The 19,857-nt window shown below is 37.9% G+C and overlaps 1 protein-coding gene across 2 annotated transcripts in view; it reads right to left on the bottom strand.

Moving 5' to 3' along the window:
• The window catches only part of LOC123311390 (netrin receptor UNC5C), a 191,263-nt gene that overhangs the window by 126,644 nt on the left and 44,762 nt on the right, over nucleotides 1–19,857 (bottom strand). The gene's annotated exons all lie outside the window — the stretch shown is intronic.

A 19,857-nucleotide genomic window follows, 5' to 3' on the forward strand; every position in this document is an offset into this window, starting at 1 on the left:
ATTCTGGATTAGAGTCCAGATGGTCCCTTACACAAATAAATACAACAAAATTTGGCAGCAGATTCTCGATACAGAATTAGGAGGCCCATATTTTTGCTTTTTGTCTCTTTTTGAAGTTACACCCCTCAGCATGTCCCCTTGAAAAATTCTTTACTCTTTAGAGGGGACTCTATTTCGTCTCAAGAATTTGTGACCAAATTTCAGGACATCCTGTAGGTATACACTACAGAGGTGTCAATTGAAAATTTGAATGAAAAGATGGAAAGATTTTTTCATCGACAATTTCGTGATTTCCTGACCTGATATTCAGCATTTATGAGCGCATTCTGCAACTGAAAATTTTGGTCCAGAATCTGATCAATATCTTCGGAAGCTGAAGGAAGAAAAAGAACCAAATAAGTGTTCGAAACAATCGTCAACAACCTTTCTATGACACAACATGAACTTTCCCACCTATACAAGTATGCTAATTTCGTAATGAATAATATACTATGTTCATTATCCTCCATTTGGTCGCAGTTTAGGAAAACATTGAATCCACAATATTACGAAGCATCATAGCGGCCTATTCAGGTTTCTGTCCATAATGAAGAAATTACTGATAATAATTCCTTCGGCATAACAGTTCCTAACAACGTCTAGTGTTAATAAAACCGACTTTATTTATTCAACGTGTCATCCTGATAAATTGTAGAAAATCGTTTCGTTGTGTAATGGTCCACTACATGCTGTTAGAGAAATTCAGATTGTCCCTCTATTCAATTTTGATTATTCACGAAGAGGTTCGTACGAGTTGACTTGACGTCGTTTGGAAGGCTCATTATTATTCTGATTAATCGATACATGAAGACATTTCACGCTTATATATTTGAACACCTTTTGGTTGACTTACACTGATCATCAGTAATGGCTAGATTATTCTGATATGTTTTTTCACCACGTTATCTTCATAATTTCGTATGAATATGGCTTCTTAAACGCAACTGGAATTCATTAGCTAGAAATTAATGAATAATTGTTATTAATGCTCATTTTACATTCACTAGAGGCTTGAAATTCCAAGTGCTACCCTTGAATAATTTAATCCTTTCATTCTAAAATTCAAGGAATTGTATAAACCCATGAAACCACCAAGCGATAAACCGAAACCGGCAAGCAGATACATAAGAACATGCGGTGTTCACATAACTCACAGGTATGTTTCCAGATCTCCCCAATTATTATTCAAATTTCGGTGAAAAATAATCCAGCTTACTTATCTACATCGGGATATGACCCCTCGAATGGTTAATAAGCCAGTAAATACTCGAAATTTTTCCTCATCAATCCGAAGGATCTCGACCATTAATTTTCCACCTTGGTAGCTGCCTGAATAATCATCGTGTAAGATCCAGCTGGTCCAATATATCATTAAACAGGAATCCTGTGACATGATTCCCTTAATTACCTTAATTTATTTCGGAGATCGTTCAAGACGATAAGTGACTAACAACTTTCAACGTTTGTGTTAATACTCGAGGGCTTGTGTAAACTTGTTTATGCCCGGTGCAGGGGGCTTGCGTAAAAACTACAGGTTTCGTCGTTTTTGAGATGAGAAATAGCTGGGGAGCTAGCTGATTGGGGTTTTCATAGTTATCACAATCATTTCTCGATCAAACTCAGGTTTTATTCAATCTGATCCTTATATGGATCCAAATGAGACCCAAAATCCCACCATTTATAGACTAAATTTTTCTCTCCACAATCTCAGCCTTTTTCGCAAGTGTTCTATTCTTGCGGAATTCACATAATATCATATGACACCTATTTGTTAGCTAACACCGTTACCAACAAATTGTTGCAAATCTTTTTAGTTGCCACGTCCTTTTTCCCCTTATCGATGAAATAGATGACAAGATTGCCGTGAGTTACTTCACATCTAATAAAGTTATTTCTGCCAACAACACTCACATTAAGAAAGAAACCAACGCGTAACCATCAAGATGTGAAGTGGAAACACGTTTCTTGGATTTTTCTCGGCATACACTCCTCGTTCACTGAACGTAATAATAATAATAATAAATCATCGGGTGCTGATTGAAATGAGCGATATTATCCCGGTAACGAACGTGGAGTTGCATTATAAATAAGTCGGATTATCTTGGAGACGACGTAAAACTTAATGGACCAGAGATACGGTTTGAATCTGGGAGTTCTACGTTTGGAGAACAAGGAGATTTCACTTTCGGTTGAAATTTGAGGACTGAAACATGGGGAAAATCATCATACGTTTCTTAGCTTATAAGTATTGTATTTATCACTGCTGTGTTTTGGTTTATAGGGTTAAAACTAGCTCGGGTCTGGTTTTGTCAAATTTTGATCTGTAAAGTTTAAAAATTCCGACAGAATCTTTTTTATTGAAATTTGTTCTTGCGTAAACATCTTCCTTTCGAGTCAAGATAAAATACGGGACCGAATTGAACATTTGCAGCCCAGTTGGTCACAAACATCGAAGAATTATTCATGACGTGAAGTTGACATCGCTGACGTCTCATTCCATCAAGGGGGCGGCAAAAACGACATTCACGAGGTTAATTTGAATTGTCGTACCTGATGTCTCCATTACCTTTTTTCTCAGTTGCAGGGAGCGCAGCAGTGCGGATGGAATGAAAGTAGCCGGATAATTAGAACCGGGAATACTCTTGGTCATTTCCAGACCGGATAGCATCGATAACGTATTCCGAAATTGTCGATTCGTCGCAAAATAAAACCGAAAAGGACTTTGACGTAATAAAACCAAAATAATATGATAATAGTCGTACGCGCAGCGTTGTATCTGCGCCTATCTATATACTGCAGGGATGCGCACAGAAATCGATCATTTTCGATCATCTATATTTCGGTTACGATCTCTCATTATCGATAAGACGATGAGGAAGGGTTGAAACAAATATTACACGTGTTATTCTTTAATTTTATGGCCTACTAAACGTCTTCACTTCTTTGGCAAAAACCACGAGAACATCCATGGGTCTAAACGATGCCGAATATCGACGTTAGCTATCGATGTTCATCCCTGATCCGAAGTCGCCTGCGATAGGTACAGTGGTCGGGTTTTATCTCATGTAAATTTATGTTAAACCGGCACAGTCTTTGTAATTTGAAATGTAACTTAATTGTTGGGTATTGTCGGCGGGGACTTTCGGCTAGCATCAGATTATCTGGACTGTGCAGGTTCGCTACCGAGCACGACGCGTTTTTTTCTACCTTTTTTCGTTTCGTGCAGCAGAACACGGCAGTCAGATTGAAATTCATGGTATCGCGGAGGGAATATATTGAGTAGGTAAATGTTACATTTTATGACCAATCAACATCTGCAGATAATGGCCGGCGAGGTTTTCTTGCCATGACAAACTTCAATGTAGACGGCAATAATGTTTCATAATTTTTTTGCTGAAACATGTTGAGTTGTTGATGAGATGACTGATGCAGTTTTATTGGTAAAATATGCGCTCTACTTCTTATCCAAACTCGAATATTCTTCTTATATTCGAAAGTATCAGAGATAAAAGAGTTTTTTTGAATTTATCTCTATTATACACGATTTTCATACTTCAGTCCTGATTCATTCCCAGAAGGAACCCATAATTAACGATTGAGAAACCGAAATATCTTCGAGAAATTAATAACGCAGTGTCTGGTGGAACCTGACCTGATTTGAAATGAATCTATAGCCCAAATTGCAACAATAAATCAGAGGGGTATTATACTGCGTCTTTCGGTAATTATATACTTTTGAGGGTCAATCTATCAATCCCGCCTTCATCTGCGTGAACTATAATCATATTCCAGACCTCCCACGATGTCCGCAGGCATGGTTCGTAAACCATTGGTTCGATCTCATTTCTGTAAAGTTTGACGCGACTGAAGAAGTGCAGGAAGATGAAGCTTTGTAATGTAAGCGTTTATTAATGATGTACGATCTGTGTTCTCAACTTTTTCGAAAGAGAAAACCGAAAATTAAACTTCCGCAATATATTAATTAGCCGTGGTCGAAAAAAATAAATAGGGTCAGTGTGTGACCATCAGGAAAAAGGATCGTTTAGCTGCTCGTCACACGTGAAAAATTCCCACGTGGGGATTATTAGCGTCCCATAAAATAATAAAAGGGGTCCGTCAGAAGTCAGACACAAAATATGATACTGAAGCGACGCACTTTATCATTATCAATTAAAAAGTTTATGAGAGGAACTGAAGTGTTTTCCTGCCGTAAACTGACAAGCATAATGGCGGTGGTATTTATAATACACATTTGAAACTCCTTCATATCTTTTCATATCCGATTTTAACTTCGATGCAACACTTGTTCCCGGCGCCAGTGGCGTAGCTGGCACTCCCACGCTGACTGTGTGCAGCCTAGCTTAACAGCATGAATTGGAAAGTTTGTCTTGTGAAAATGAAGCATTTTTCTGGTCGAATATTTTGTGTTTTCTTCAGAAGAACACTCCATAGTTGTGTTGTTACTGAAATTGCCCAATACCCAGGAAACACACCTTGGTTTAGTATACGTCTAATATTCATCCTGATGGTATATTTTTCGTTTTGGTCTATCACAGTACAAGTATTTTACGTCTATATTATACCATTTTTCCTGTAGTAGGTTTATAAAACGTCTTTTAGCGTTAGCTATATATACCACACTATATGTTTTTTGCTTATCAATAGTTTTTTCAAGAACTGAAGATAATTTTTTGTTTCTATACTTCAGTTATTTCAAACTCTTCGTCATATTCATCAGTTACTAACGAAGTCTACAAGATCTCCGAATTATACGTCGAATATATTGTCCTTTTCGACGTACTTCCTACACCTATATTAAACGAATATGTGATAGGTTTTTGAAATGTCTATAAGTGGAAGTCATATATACATAATGAGATCTATTTTGTCTGCCAGTTGTGTTTTTACGATTGGAACAATATGCATCCTACAATATATATCGCTTATTTCCCAGCTTTAATAATTTTTCATAATTTATAAACTAGGTCTATAAAGTTCCACAAATTATACGACTATAAATCGTACATATTTCAACCTTCCTTCCTACTCCATGAACTTAGGTATATTAAACGGATATATGGTGTATGTTTTCAATCTGTCCATTAGCGAATTTTTTTAACACTCATCATTGAGGTCTACACTGGACAGATATATGAAAGGTTTCAAATATGACTATTATTATAAGCCATATGTAGATACCTACTACATCACTTCTAGTTATCAGGAAGTCCTCCTAGTACATATAGTTCCAAACATTCATGTTTTTGGAAGTTGAAAAAGCGATTCAGCTTATATAAGTGCTTTAATTGTTTGAACTGATTTCACCAGGTAGCTAATTAATCAGCTCACATCGAACTTAATCTTTTTCCATAAAAATCACCATTTAAATGATAGCTGTATATAAATGGTTAAGCCGTGGCAGGTATAATTTATATGTATAATATTCATACTAGATATTCTTGATACAACCATAGGTGCAATAAATGAAAAAAAAATTTACATTGAACGAAAAAAATGCATATTCGCAAATTTTTCTATAGTTTCCTCGCCAAATGGAGTTTAATTCATTCGGAATTATGGTCGTCAACCAATTAAAAGCAATGATATTAAGATATTACACATATAATATCTTTGATTAAAAGTCCCCCAATTCGACAATTCACAGCGTTGTCACATGAAATGAAATAATGTCCTGTCCATACACTGATTGCTTCAAACATCAAAGATACTGCTGTCTATACTTGTGATCTGGAAAACTGAATGAGCCCTCTTCAATTACTATTCACTTGATATAATTGTAGTCTACAAACAAGCCTAGCAGATTTATGGGAATGTTCAAGATCTACTACATTTTTAATAGCCTGGCAACGTTGGTGCCATGTTTACGTAGGCAGAGGATTGAATATCTACGCAGGCCCGACCGGCCAATAGGCAATTAGTTATCGTTACAATACACGCATGTGGCAGTCACGGCCGTGTTTTTATGCTATGCTATGCGGCATGCGCTGTTCGTAGTTCGTTCTCCTTGTCGTCCATCTTGAAATAGTTTCATGAGCTGTGTGTGTTTACTGTGTTTGTTTTGTCTGGAGGAAATTAATTGTACTTTGTCATGAGTGATTGAAATGGATTCTGATTCAACATAGTGATGGACATGTTTAAACATCTGCTAAAACACAAAATGACATAACCGATTTTGAAGAAAGCTCTCAACTTTCAAGTCTACTAATATGATGAAAAAGATATTTGGTATGTTTTGTTCGACATATCTTTTTCTCCTAAAACTAACTGATATAACATTTTTCAGAGGCCGTAGTGCTGATGTGGGTACATCTGATTGAAGCAATCTAAAAATATATTATAGGAATAGACCATTATATTTATTTAAAGAGGTGTGCTCAATGTATATACCTGAATGTTGAAAACTATTATACTATTTCATTATTTTCTGAATAAATTGGTTTGAGACCTAAATAGTTTAAAATTTAGTTTTCCTAAAATCCGATTGACACTACGTTATGTCTTATTCGAAACTATGAAAAGGATAAGTATGGAAGAGGGTAAGATTGTTATAATAAATGTTGAAGATTGACTATATTCAGAACAGTAATATCTAACAACAAATAAGCCTAATGTTCATTCGACAATATAAACGATGATCCGAAAGTGCATTGTTGCAGTGTATTGTTCTTTTAATTTGTTATATTCGAAATCATCGATCAAAACATATTAATGCCATTTTGGGATCATCGTATCGTCGGATCTCGTATACATGAACAGTAGGTCTAACGTTGTTCAGAGACGTCTATTACTGATACTTAATTCCTTAATTGTAGTACAAAATACGATTGTTAAACGTCTATTTTTGGTACATTGAAGTCGTTGAAATATAGTCTATAATATATGAGTTGTGAACGTTTATAGACGACTGGTTTTCGACGTAATTTCTGAATTACTTAAGTAGTCTAAAAGACGTATATGAAATACGAGTATCAGACGTATATAAAATACGAATAGGAGACATATATCCAGGATTGATATTATACGTCTACCACGCGGACATTTGTCCTTCTTATTTTGGTCTAATGAAACCGTATTTATACGTCGGAATAGGTTGACTTATATATGTTTAATAAACGAAAGGTGGTTTCCTGGGTATCTATGAAAATATTCACAATTTTTACTTGAGGTAATCGTATATTTAATTCCTGAGAATAACCGTCTGCTCAGTTCTTAAATTTCCTTTGGTAAGTCATTTATGATGATAAAATCCGCTTTTTCATAGTTCCTAGTGCCCTATTGTTTTATTCTCGTGATTATCAAGCTTAAGAACTCGGCTAAATTGAGATGATTATGATAAACTGATATAATCAGAAGCGATGGTTGAAAATTCGTGATATTCAGTGGGAAAAAATACACTAACGTTGTTCGCATCAGCCTGAACTAGCAATTTATGGTGTTAATATGTGTCTGACCGATCCGAATCTCATTTTATTACGGGCAGGACTTCGTGGATCCTCTCAAGAACAACTTTCAGATGTGCCGAATCAGATATAACCTTATCGACCAGCAATTTTTGGTGTGAAAATGGGGTTCTCACAACCGGCATCTACGCCTCTGGATATCACGCACACCTCAATCGTTGGCATCCATTTTTTACGTTGCATATTAAAGGATTTTATGTGGCGAGACCGTATCTTCGGAGACGCGTTATTTATACGGCTGTAAAATTTTAATAACAGCCTAATTTTTCGAAAGTCCGATATCGCAATTAAGTTTGGGTAATAAATCGAATTAAGATCGAAATGATCCGCTTTCGGAAAATGGGTGAGGCGTTGTAAAATCTGTGGGTTAAGTTGAGAATGAGTATGGAGAAAAAGGCGAGAGATATTCCTGTTTTAGACGGGGTGTATTCTCATTTATTCTCAAGAAACAGTTTCAGTATGTGGTAAATGCTCTAGAGATCGTTACACGATGAGTTTATGTGGAGAATATTTCGTTTCATCGGGTTTTATGACGGTTTTTTCTGCGAATTCTATTTTGTTGGATCTCACTGCGTCTAGGATTTTGCGGTGATTCAATCGGCTATTTGTTAACTGCGATTGAATGGGTTTCTGGGAATTTACTTGCCGAAGAGTGATTCCTCCAGGTATTTTTGTGTATATCACCTTCTTTCCTCAAGGGATTAGCAATTTTTCAGCCATGATAATCCGGATGTCTCTAAGTCCTAGCTTAAATCGGAATTTCTGCATCCCAAGGAGATAAATCTTCGGAAAAACTAAATTCCAAGGGATTATCGTCCGCATCATAACACCGGAAAAGCAGACCGGAAAAAAGCGACAACTGTAATGGAGGTAGTGAAAAACATCGCCGAATCTACCTAGCTGGAGGATTATCACTCGCGGTAACAATTTTTAATAACCGTCGGGAGTTGTGAGACCATTAAAATAATTCCTATTGTCTTTATTCACTTCCCGGTTGGGTGTTTTCCCGGTTTTTCCGTTTTTACGTGGCCGAAGTTCTAATTTAAACGGTTCGTATTCCGGCTGTAGTAGTATAGCGGTGTAATAACGGAAACCGGCAAATTATTCTATTTAATCGGCTGAGAAAAAAGCACTGCGAGAGGGAAGAATGGCAAGAATAAATTCTGGATATAAATCATTCAGAAAAATTGAATAATGTGGTTCGAAATTCCTAAAGAATTTGGTCTGCATTGAATGGCCTCAGGACTATACCTGGTATTTGTAACTCTTCAAGTGGAATGCTGTTGATAGCAAAGAGTTGTACAAAAAAGGCAAGTATGGACCTCTACAAGAAAGTATCTCAAAAGAAGGAATAAACCAAAGCGAATAACCTTGGAGGAGTCTTCGGATATTGGAAAATTCCAAAAACCTAATGAAAAAAGGTTTAGCAGATCGAACTCCCGATCACAATGCTGCTGTGGACGATAAGTTTATCGTCCACAAGTTTGCAGGAGCAAAGAGCTAAGCCCCTTAATGCCATCTCAGGTACTGGACCAACTGGAATCACTCAGTGGAGTTCATAAAAACTGGATGGCGAGCTGAAGGAGCTCAGAACAACATGGCATCTCATAATTTTGCCACCAGCTGTCACCCAAAACATAAATAGCGTTCGTTTTATGGGACAAAACTTAGAGTTCTTGAATGATATCTCTTTAGCCAGAACAGTGCTGGAAATATACGACATACAAGTTCAATCGCTAACAGTAAATTGATATATGATGTTCTGTACTGAATCATCATACTCTTTAATCACCAAGCCGTGTATTTATTTAAAATTGTTGATACAAGAAAAGTGTAATCATCATTTATTACCATTGAGACGTCTACATTCGGAATCCTTTCGAAAATGATGTAGATGTTGGGTTTGGAAGTCTAGAATAAAAAGTGCTTCAGGCAGCGTCATCTGTCACTCTACAAAATACATATTCTACAATGTGTTTCGAGATTAATATCGATCCGTTGAGTCAGACTGTATAATTACCTCGTTAAAGAGTTTGTTGATTCTTCGGCTTCTTAATAACGGGCTGCCAAATTTGTCAGTTTCAATCAAAACATTTACAGTAGACATCCTAAGTGGAGGTTTGAATGCGTGAACTGTCAGTCAGCATTATTCCATTTCACTTCGATGAACATCGACTTGAATGTTAGTTTATGAGAATTTGCAAGTGAAAGGGTTTTTTTGATGGTGAGCATTCGAGGCTACACGATAAGTGAAACACCATGGCTTTGTATTGTAGAAACGAGGTTCGGAAAAACATCATTCGAAGGTACGAAAGCAAAAGTTTTAACTCTACATAAGTTTGAAAATAAATCATCCAATAAGGAAGGGAAGTACGAAGGAAAATTCGTTCGAAATATCAGTTTTGTTTTTTATTTCAAAAACAAATGATAAACATACTGAGTAGGACTCAAAAGTAGAAACATTTTCAAACCCTCATTCCAGCATCGTGGCTGTTGAAATTCCTGATCTTTTTCTCCCTGATTTGAAATAATAAAGCAAAGGTGTTCCTAATCTTCAACCGATAAAGACAAGAAAATTAAGTACTACAGATCTCCGTCCATTGTAACAGTACCGGATTTGTAGTCGCCACTATTTCACCTTTCTTAATTAGAATGCTTGTCTGATAATACCGTGTTTTCCTTTGTTTCCTGGAGTTCTTTTGTTGTGATCGTGCGGCATGGCTGGATATGCTCACTACGATCGTTGAGATTGTAATAAAAATGCTAATGAAGAAGAATATTATGGAGAGATGGAACGCCGCTTCTTCAGGTAAGCATCCATGGGGATCCAACAAAAAGAACTAGTCATAATACCACCATTTCCTCGGCATAAAAAATTATATCGATGTTTCTAATTCCTAGCCCGTAATGGAGTTGTTAAAAATGAAAGCGATATAAATTTTATTCCTCAATAGATTAATGAATGTGTGAGTTCACAAACATACAGATAATATTATATTTCATTGGTATATTATGAAGCACGTACGTCTACGTTAGCTTTTGTTATTGGTTCTTGAGGAACGGATATTTAACCATCCTGAAACAATGCTTCGCTGTCCACTGTATCAATAAGAGATTGTTTGAATAAGTAATTCGACGATCTGAATACTGCATCGAATATTTGTCGAAAAAATATTGCGTTGTGCGTGATCTACTCGAGATATAGAAAATACACGAACGAGGATGAGGTGGAGTTAATATTTGTAATTGCTTTTCGAGAGATGTGATTGCGTTATGTAGCTGAGTAAATAGATACCTGTTGAGGTTTAAATATTTGAGGGATATTAATGGAATATGAAGAGAACCAAATTGCGAGTATAAGAAGATAGTGTAAAGTTAAATATTTGATGATGAATTGGTTGCAGATCTGCGATTTTCGTGTTTTGGACCCGTTGTGAAATGAATGTCTGTCAATCAATCAATCGATCAAGTTATGTGGTTTTCATTTGAGAAAATGAGATTCGAAAAGTACATGAAATATATCTACACGACAAGATGAAGTTTTCCGACGTTTCCATAAGGGACAGATAACCCCATCAGGATTTCCATCACACGTTAATTCATTCTGCATTCGACTGCCAGCATCGTGGCCTCTTGGTGACCGTGGAAATCGGTATAATTGAAATTTCCCTAATGGCGTTCCTCTGTAAACAATCAGGGAACGGTTCCAGGGGATCGATCGTTCACTTAACCAGGGACCATTCATTGTCACCCTGGACGTCTCGACCGGTTGATTATCATAAACAAAATTGTTTTGATGGATCCATCTGGATCTAACCGAGGATGGGAGGGTCCAGCGGCTTGTATCGGGCAGATACCTAGATGCATACGGTCAGCTGTCATGAATATCCGTCGATAGATCGATGGGATTACACGTAAACCCAAATTACGAGGATGAAATCAGGAGTAACATTTCCGGAAACTCAATGGACAAAAGAGTCAAGCAATATTACTACAGAAGAGAAGACTGCGACTCGAAAAATGAAGCCAAATATTTAGGAATAACGCTTGACAAAGAACTTACTTGGAAAAGGCATATCAAACAAGCACTCGATAAAACGAAAGCAGCGATGAATAGACTCTACCCTCTAATAGGAAGAAGAAGCCACATGCCGAAAGAGACAAAATTGAAGATAATCAAAGCCGTTGCTAGGCCTCAACTGACTTATGGATCAGTTGCCTGGGGTTTCGCGGCAAAGAGCCATATCAAATGAATTCAGGCCACTGAAAACAAGCTGCTTCGATGTGCAATAGATGCACCTTGGTTTGTCAGGAATAGACAGATTTATAGGGACCTAAAATGGAAAACCATAACGGAATTCATGAACAGAAAAGCAGAGAAATTATTCGAAACAGCGACAAACCATCCGAATCAAGAACTCAGGAGACTAGTGGACTACGACCCAGAGGAAGACAAAAGAAGAATGCGAATTTACCGAAGGAAATCAAGAGATCAATGGAAAAGAGATTAAAATGAGAACAGAAACTTATTGAACAATCCAATAAAGTGTTATCCAATAGAAGATAAACACATAAAATTCCAGCACGATAGTGTGCGAGAAGAAAACCGACTAAGAGATGAACGGTTTATAGGCAAATGCCCGGAACCAATATTCAAGAAGCAGTTAAGGTTTTTTAGTGGGTCTCGAGCTCAGGAAAGTGAGAATCCCCACACTTGTTCCCCCTCAGGAGAGGATGGTTCGTTTGACTTGCAGATTCTCCTGCTACACCAAAAAAAAACAAAAAAAAGGAGTAACATAGAAATTCTAATCTGAAAGTTTGCTTAGGTTAGAATGAAACGGAAGATGGAAGATTGAGAATTCGCGTACATTCTTCTTCTTCATAGAGTCCCATTTTCTCAAACCGTCACAGCGCCAGTCACCAGACTCAGCTGATTCATCTTCAAAGGCCAGGAGTTTTTGACCTGAGAGAGGACCGTTCCTCAATGAGATGCCATAGACCCCTAAGCGTGCTCCACTCACAGGAACATTTTGTTCGTCTTTCCTGACAGAACTTTCGACTTTCAACCAGCCCTAGCGCCCCCCTAACCCTAAACAGTCCACCATCATGGCACTGTCTCTGTTCCCAGATTTGTCTTCATGGTGGTTACCTTAGCTCAGCTCTTTTCTTAGCCTTGCATGTTCTCAGCCAAGCAAGGAGCAAATTCTGTCAGACACTTTAATTTCTCATTCTCAATATTAATTAAGATTATCCAATCTTGGCCATCTCTGTGTGATTGCAGGGGCTTTCTCTGATATATGATAGGAGGTTACACACCTGGTGATGGAGGACCAAAATCTTGCAGCCAGAGTCTCACTGCTTTTTCTTCTTGCCGGGGATGCAAAGAGCTCTTCAAATAAAATGGAATATTTATCTTCACACTTGATTAGGTTCTTTTAATCTAGGTTTAAATGAGACTAGGAGTAGGAACAGAAGTGTTTCTTTTATGCTTATTTCACGAATGGACTTGAATGAAACTTTTGGACGCAAATCCAATCAGAACTGATGAACTGCATAGCCATAGCAAAGGGTATTTAAGATAACCAAGTCTGAAGCTAGACCCTGAAGTTATTGAATCTTATCGACGCCTGCAGAGTGGACCACCCTCATGGCCATATGAATGCTCACATGGCGCAAGGACAAACACAGCCAACTCTTTCACGAGACCCCGTTTTGCGAACAATCGTCGGTAGGTGCTGCAGGGTATAAATCCGAACAGCAGCGGATACAATCAGCTTAGAAGCAGCGCCAATAGGGCCGATTTGATCGCAAAGACAAACAGAGACGCACTTGAGATTGACCCTTCGGCGGCCGATCCAAAAGCGGCCTGTCCGTCTATTTTTCAAGCTGCGCAAACAAAAATGACAGGCCGCGCGGCCAGTCCGTCAAAGTACCCGCGCCGATTGTTTACACCGAAACGCCATTAGGGCGATTTCAATTATGCCGATTCCCTGCCAGCGCACAGAACACTTCATTTCATAAGGTTGATTTATTGTGCGGTCCTCCTTTGTAATTTATGTCCTCGGTGCGTAAATATGGCCAGTTAAATAAAACACCATCGATGCGGATATTGCGATCGAGTGCGATAATTTCGTCGTTTGCTCTTTAAATTATGCAATAACGGATAATTGAATGGTGCACCGGGGTGATGCATGTTTCGGCGATGCTTTGTGGTGGATTCCGAAACGATGTAGACCCATTTGTTAAAATGGACGTCCGAACGAATAATTCATGAACGGTTTCGGCCCCTCTAAATTTCGATTCGAACTGATGAAATTGCGGATCGCATCCGTTTGGGCTATTGAATGATGTATGGCTCATCTGACTTTTTGTGGCAGTCAGATTTCGACCATATTTCTTGCGAACGAATGATTGGTTCATGTAAAGTTACGCTCGGAAACCCAAATTAGGCTAGCAAAATCCTAAGTATTCACCATCACTGGTCATAGACCTATTTCCATTCTTGTGGCAGTATTCGTATACTACACATGAGATTTTTCAACCACACCTCAAGGTCTATTGTATTCGCCAACTGCAGCTCACCGTACGAGGAAAACCCTTGATAGAGAACCCAGCTAGCATAGAGCATCACTAAAACACTTCATATCATTACATTCATATTCATATTATCCCGATTCTCCATAGATACCGAAGAACCCCTAAGAAGCTCCGTAAAGCTTGTACGAGTTCGGAGAATCAGTGTAGGCTGTGTTACTGTGTCCTTAAGCCACCTTAGACACAGCACTGTTATTTTTAACCCAACAGTGAATGGTGGCCCGAACCCGTATCGACTAGAAAATTTCTTCTCTAGCCCGGGATCGAACTCAGTATCTTGCGGTTGCGAAATACTAAACCGACGCTTCTAACCACCAAGCTACGGACGCTATTACAGATCCCATACTTCTTCACCTTGTGATACATTGCTCATGAGGGCCTTCTAAGAATGTCCAGGGAAGGTACCGATGGTGAGTGATTTGAACTTGGGAGCTATGGCCTCTCTGACCAAATACATCTCATCAGCGAACATTCCAGTGACATGATGATTAAAAAAGGACATTGGAAAAGAGAACACCTTAGCTCGGAACCTTTCTGTGCTACAATAAAATCTACCTACCAGAAAGACTTTCAGGAGAAGGAAAAATTTGAATGAGAATTACTCCGAAAGATTTCTTTGAAACGCTTAGCAAGAATATGTTCTAACTCCTGACTGGATTCTTATATAGCATTAACGCCTCAGAAAGCACCTAATTGTAATGGGTCTAGTAAAAACTGACGAGTGCAGATTCTGTAGGGAAGCGGATGAGACTACACTAGTGACAGCGATGTGAAGATGGCACCCCCAAATGCGAATTTTGAAACAAAAATATCAGGGTCGTTTGTCCATGTTCAAAAGCTGGATTCAGTTAAAAATTCGTCAAGACCGAACGGTGGCACCTAGATGAATGAAATTCTCAGATTTATTACTAGAAGAGTTGGTCTTTCAGAATATGTATCAGAATTCCATCTACGGTTATTTTTATTGAGAGATAAACAACTCGCAAGCTGACCTTCGAAAAATCCTGAAAAAGCTGGGTTCAGTTAAAAATTCGTCAAGAGCGAACAGGTATGCCGAGATGGATTAAATTCTCAGATTTATAACTAGAAGAGTTGTACTTTCAGAAGATGTATCACATTTCCATCAACGGTTACTTTCATTGAAGATAAACGACTCGCAAGCTTACCTTCGAAAAATCCTGAAAAAGCTGGGTTCAGTTAAGAATTCGTCAAGAAAAATTGAATGAAATATTCAGATTAATTACTAGAAACAACTGGAGATTGATCGATTAAGGCCCGTAAGATTAATCGTAGTTTAAACTTCCGATTAAGGAATCTCCGATCAAAGTTAATCTATGGTTTAAACCGTCGTGTTAAGATCAACTACAAAATGAGAAGAGATTAACTAATCCTGTGTAGTTGTCAAAATAGTAGGCTATTTGAACTAATTGTGACTCATTGGTTGTCATTTCTTAGTTTTCTGTGTTAATCTTTGGATCAGTGCTTCTGTCAGACTGCAGCGATCAGTTTATTAATTTATTGCGTTCTGTTGTGATCTTTGTATCAGCATTATTATTGTTGTATTATTGAGGTGTGAGGTAAAACCTATGGTTGATACATAGCATTCAGTGCTTCGTTTCTGAAAATATCTATATTTAGTATCTAACGAAATCTGAATCCGAATCACTATCATATTCCAATTCCATGTTCATTTTCAAACATTGAATTCAATAATTCTCTAACCGGGAACGCAAATCCTAAACACAATTTCTTGAATCAAAACAAACAAGAAACTTCAAAAACTTCGTAGAAAATAGTTTCATAGAATATATAGGGTTCAATCCCTTTTGAATGGTTTAAACCTACCGCCCCGAAGGTTTAAACTAATCGATAGTTTAAACCATCTTTGATGGATTAACTATGTTTGATCTTAAGAAATAATCGTTATCCAAAGTTTAAACCTTCATTCTTGGTTTAAACTACCATTAATCTTACGGGCCTAAGATCGATATATTAGTATTTTCCATGATACACGAAAGGAAATGAGTACCCCATTCCTCCCGTGTTGATCAATACGTTATTTCAGTTCCAACATCGGAAACCCTCAAGGTTCAGCTTCTTAAGCGGCTGAAATTTTGTCCTGTTCCTCGATAAGATCGAAACGATATACTAAACGCGAACGCACTGTGTACCCCGGTACGTAACATAGCCATTATGGGCTGCAACGTTTAAAGCGACACTGAAATAAATGCTGGTACGTTTGAAATTAATTGGCTGTAGGTATTGCAGCTGTAGAAGCCGATCGCACTTCAAGATATTGGGTTCGATTGTTAATCAAAGAACGCTGACTGCGAACGACGTGGAGGAGAATTGAAGCGGGAGTTCTTCCTTTCATTTCAGATTTGCAATTTGAAGCAACTGAATTATGAGGATTATTTAGAAGAACAAAATGTAGATTTGGTACATGCCGTTGCTACATTATTTCCAACAATTCATGATGGAGGTGAAGATTGAAGTTGTGAATGAATACCAAAACATAATTCAGCATCAATTAGCGGAACATTCCATTAAGATCACCGTCAATACATTTTAACGGTCCAATCCTAATACGTATATCACAGGTTCGTATTGGGAAAGGATTAACCGTGCAACAATAAATAATCAAATTACAGGGAAATTCATTTTATGGACTATTATCTTTTATGTATCACCGAGATTTATTTCCGCACTATCAAAATATAATCCAAACATCGGTATTACGTTTTCCGTAATGCGATATATGGTGTGGTTCAATTATATTTCAAACGATAATATTATTTACGATTATTATGGGATATATTATGTTTCATTCCGTACAGGAGCGTACTGCGCGAAGCTTTCAACAGGTTCTGCCGGCATATGCAAGCAGAATGGGTCAGGGAGTCAGGAGTTATGAGTCAAAGAAATAGGAAAGAATAACAAGGCCTGCTTAGTCTAGCTTACTGATCACTTGAGAATGGCCGAGAACTTTTTTGTGAAAGGTAAAAGAACCTACAGAAGGGAGTTTCAGGTGAAAGAAAAAAACGGAAAGAGGAACACTATATAGGGGAATCTTTCTTCCTGGGTCAGATAATTCCAAAAAGTTTTTTCGAAACTCCAATATTGCGAAATCTCAGAAGTATCTGGATCTTGCTACACCTCCTTACTGGATGCCTCCACAGGAAGTACCTAATGAGATTGGATCTAGCAGAAATCGAGGAGTGGACTGTTTTTCTTCTTTGAGCTTGATAGATACTGCCCTACCCTGAATTAATAGTAAAATAATGTTAATCAGAAGAGTGCAAATAAGGGGTAGAGGCTTTCTGTTCAATCTGTACTCGGTTTGAAATTTCAAACAGTGTTTCAACTATACAGGGTGTCTGTAAACAAATGCGAAGGACGAAGGCAAAAATTAACTGACAACTCGTCATCGTCTTCCAAAGGCTGTATCTTGGAAGGGAGGTCGATTTCGAAAAAAAAATTATAGGAAATACCTCTGCTTAATTTCATCGAGGAATCATCTCCATCATACTCTGTATATGTTGCTAATACTCGATGATGTTATGTAAAGAGCGCGTTTTTCGTTATCAAGATTGTATCCTCAGTGAGGAGCTCATCGAAGCATTCATGGTCACTCGCAGAGTTTGCGAATGCAGTCGAGAAAGTCTGCTGATCCAGCAAAACCGTAGTTGCAAAAATCCCAGCACGAAACTTTATCGTAGTCATAACAACATCTCAATTTCCTGCGCAAGTTAGGACAAGTCCTAACCTGCAGAAGTATCACAATCGATCTCCTAGCAATTGACGGCTGGATATCTCCTATCTGAATTGTCGGCTGCAAGTGTTATTTTATAGCAGTCCAAGGCAACATTCTGACGTTTCTACCTCTCGGTCGCCACAACAGCGGCTTCTCATATTGCTCTCACCTCCGCGCACCGGTGAAATCGAAGGAGAATGAAGACGCTAGCCAAGAATTAAGACTTGCGTGTCGAATAATTCAATCGAGAGTCACGTCGGCGATATTCAGTTACAAAATTTATATGTCTGATTCTTGGGGCGACACACATCGTGTCTTATCGATATAAGCGTTTTATGGGGTTATAAAACGGTTGAGGATATTTCTGTTCTTGTATATATCATTTTATTATGTATTTGTTTTGATTTCCGACGATATCCGAGAGCAATTTCGATTAACCGACGTGTCTTGAACAGCTGGATGTTATGATTCAGCTGCTTGGGTTCGAGTATTCCTCATTTTTCTCAGCTGCCTAAGAAGACAACAGCCCACGTGAAACTGTAATCGTGTTTGATTGCTGCCATGGAAAAACTCGTTGTTGCACTGCAGTCCAAGTTCATAGTAGAATTTTACATCTACCTTCTGATGGATTGGGAAGACAACAGCTCCATATCTCATAGAAGGGACCAAAAGAAGTCATCATTATCAGATTTATTATCTCCTTGAAGAGATGAACATGAAAACGCTACTTATCATGCCATAGATTGCATCCAAGAGTTGCAAAGAGCGATTTGGTGAGAACAGTATGAGAGATGATTTGAGTTTTATAGAGAGCGATTTGAGCTAGCTTCTGTAGATGCTTCAATAAACTTGCAACAGGACTTCGACAGATCTTTTTCGCCTATAAGGAGATGATAATTTTTCGACTATTTATACGCATATAATACACCACGATCCCTAGCTCTTTGTCAGCACTGTTACTTCATGTGCTTTCGAAATGTTGAGCAACAGATGAGCTGGCATTCGTTCCCCATACCTTCGATAAATATTCCTCTCCATTCAGAGCACTCTAGATCGTAAGTCATAACGTTGCTCTTTCGCTGCCAGAGTAGATATTACAAATACACGGTTCTTCCATTTAGATGCGCCTTTTTACGATACACGATCCAACACATTTATACCTACCTACATGTATAAATACGCGGGCGAAACCTATATGCAGCTTTATTTTTACGGCCTATTAACAAGTGAGACATAAAAATAATTACATCCTTTTCGGCATCTACACGGTCATTCTTTGAATTTGGGCTTAATGAAGCGGCAATGCATTTTCCTTTGGCTATTTCCGAGAAGTGTCCCGCCTATTTTTGGAATGGCATGTCGATGTCGAAACAAAGAGATCTTGAAAAATTGAAGAAGTATATCGACCAAGATATTTTGGATTGAGCTTTGAACGTTCGTGATAAATAATCAAGGCAACTAATAATGTGGGATCACATAACATAAATAAATCAATTATAGGTTTCTGATGGGTATAAGGAATGATACTGGCATTTTCCCTGAATATTATGCTATTTTATACTATGAGGTAATTATATCATCCAAAATTAATATTTGGCATGGAATATCCTTCGTTATCAAATCACGATATAAAAACAACAGTTTTCTATTGGAGCCAATATAAAAACAATATTATTCCACGGAAATAATTATCGAAAAAATGAAAATTCACATCAACATTTCAGGCTACGGAACGTCAATCTGTTCCTGGAAGGCGTACTGGAAGCGCTTATTTGGCTCCGTGTTATCTTAGATGAAAGATTAGGCAGAATCCAATTTATCACCCTCTGTTTGACAGCACACACGTAGATTACCCAACTTTTCCACCTCATGGTGTAAATTCCTCGTAACTTGTTATGTCATTTTTGAGTTGGTCGGAAGATGATTGATTCGTTTTGGTATTTTAGGCCTACCAGCTTATGTGGATCTTTGTGTAAATATTTTGGCTTT

Source organism: Coccinella septempunctata, chromosome 4 (assembly GCF_907165205.1).
Source record: "Coccinella septempunctata chromosome 4, icCocSept1.1, whole genome shotgun sequence".
Taxonomy (NCBI): domain Eukaryota; kingdom Metazoa; phylum Arthropoda; class Insecta; order Coleoptera; family Coccinellidae; genus Coccinella; species Coccinella septempunctata.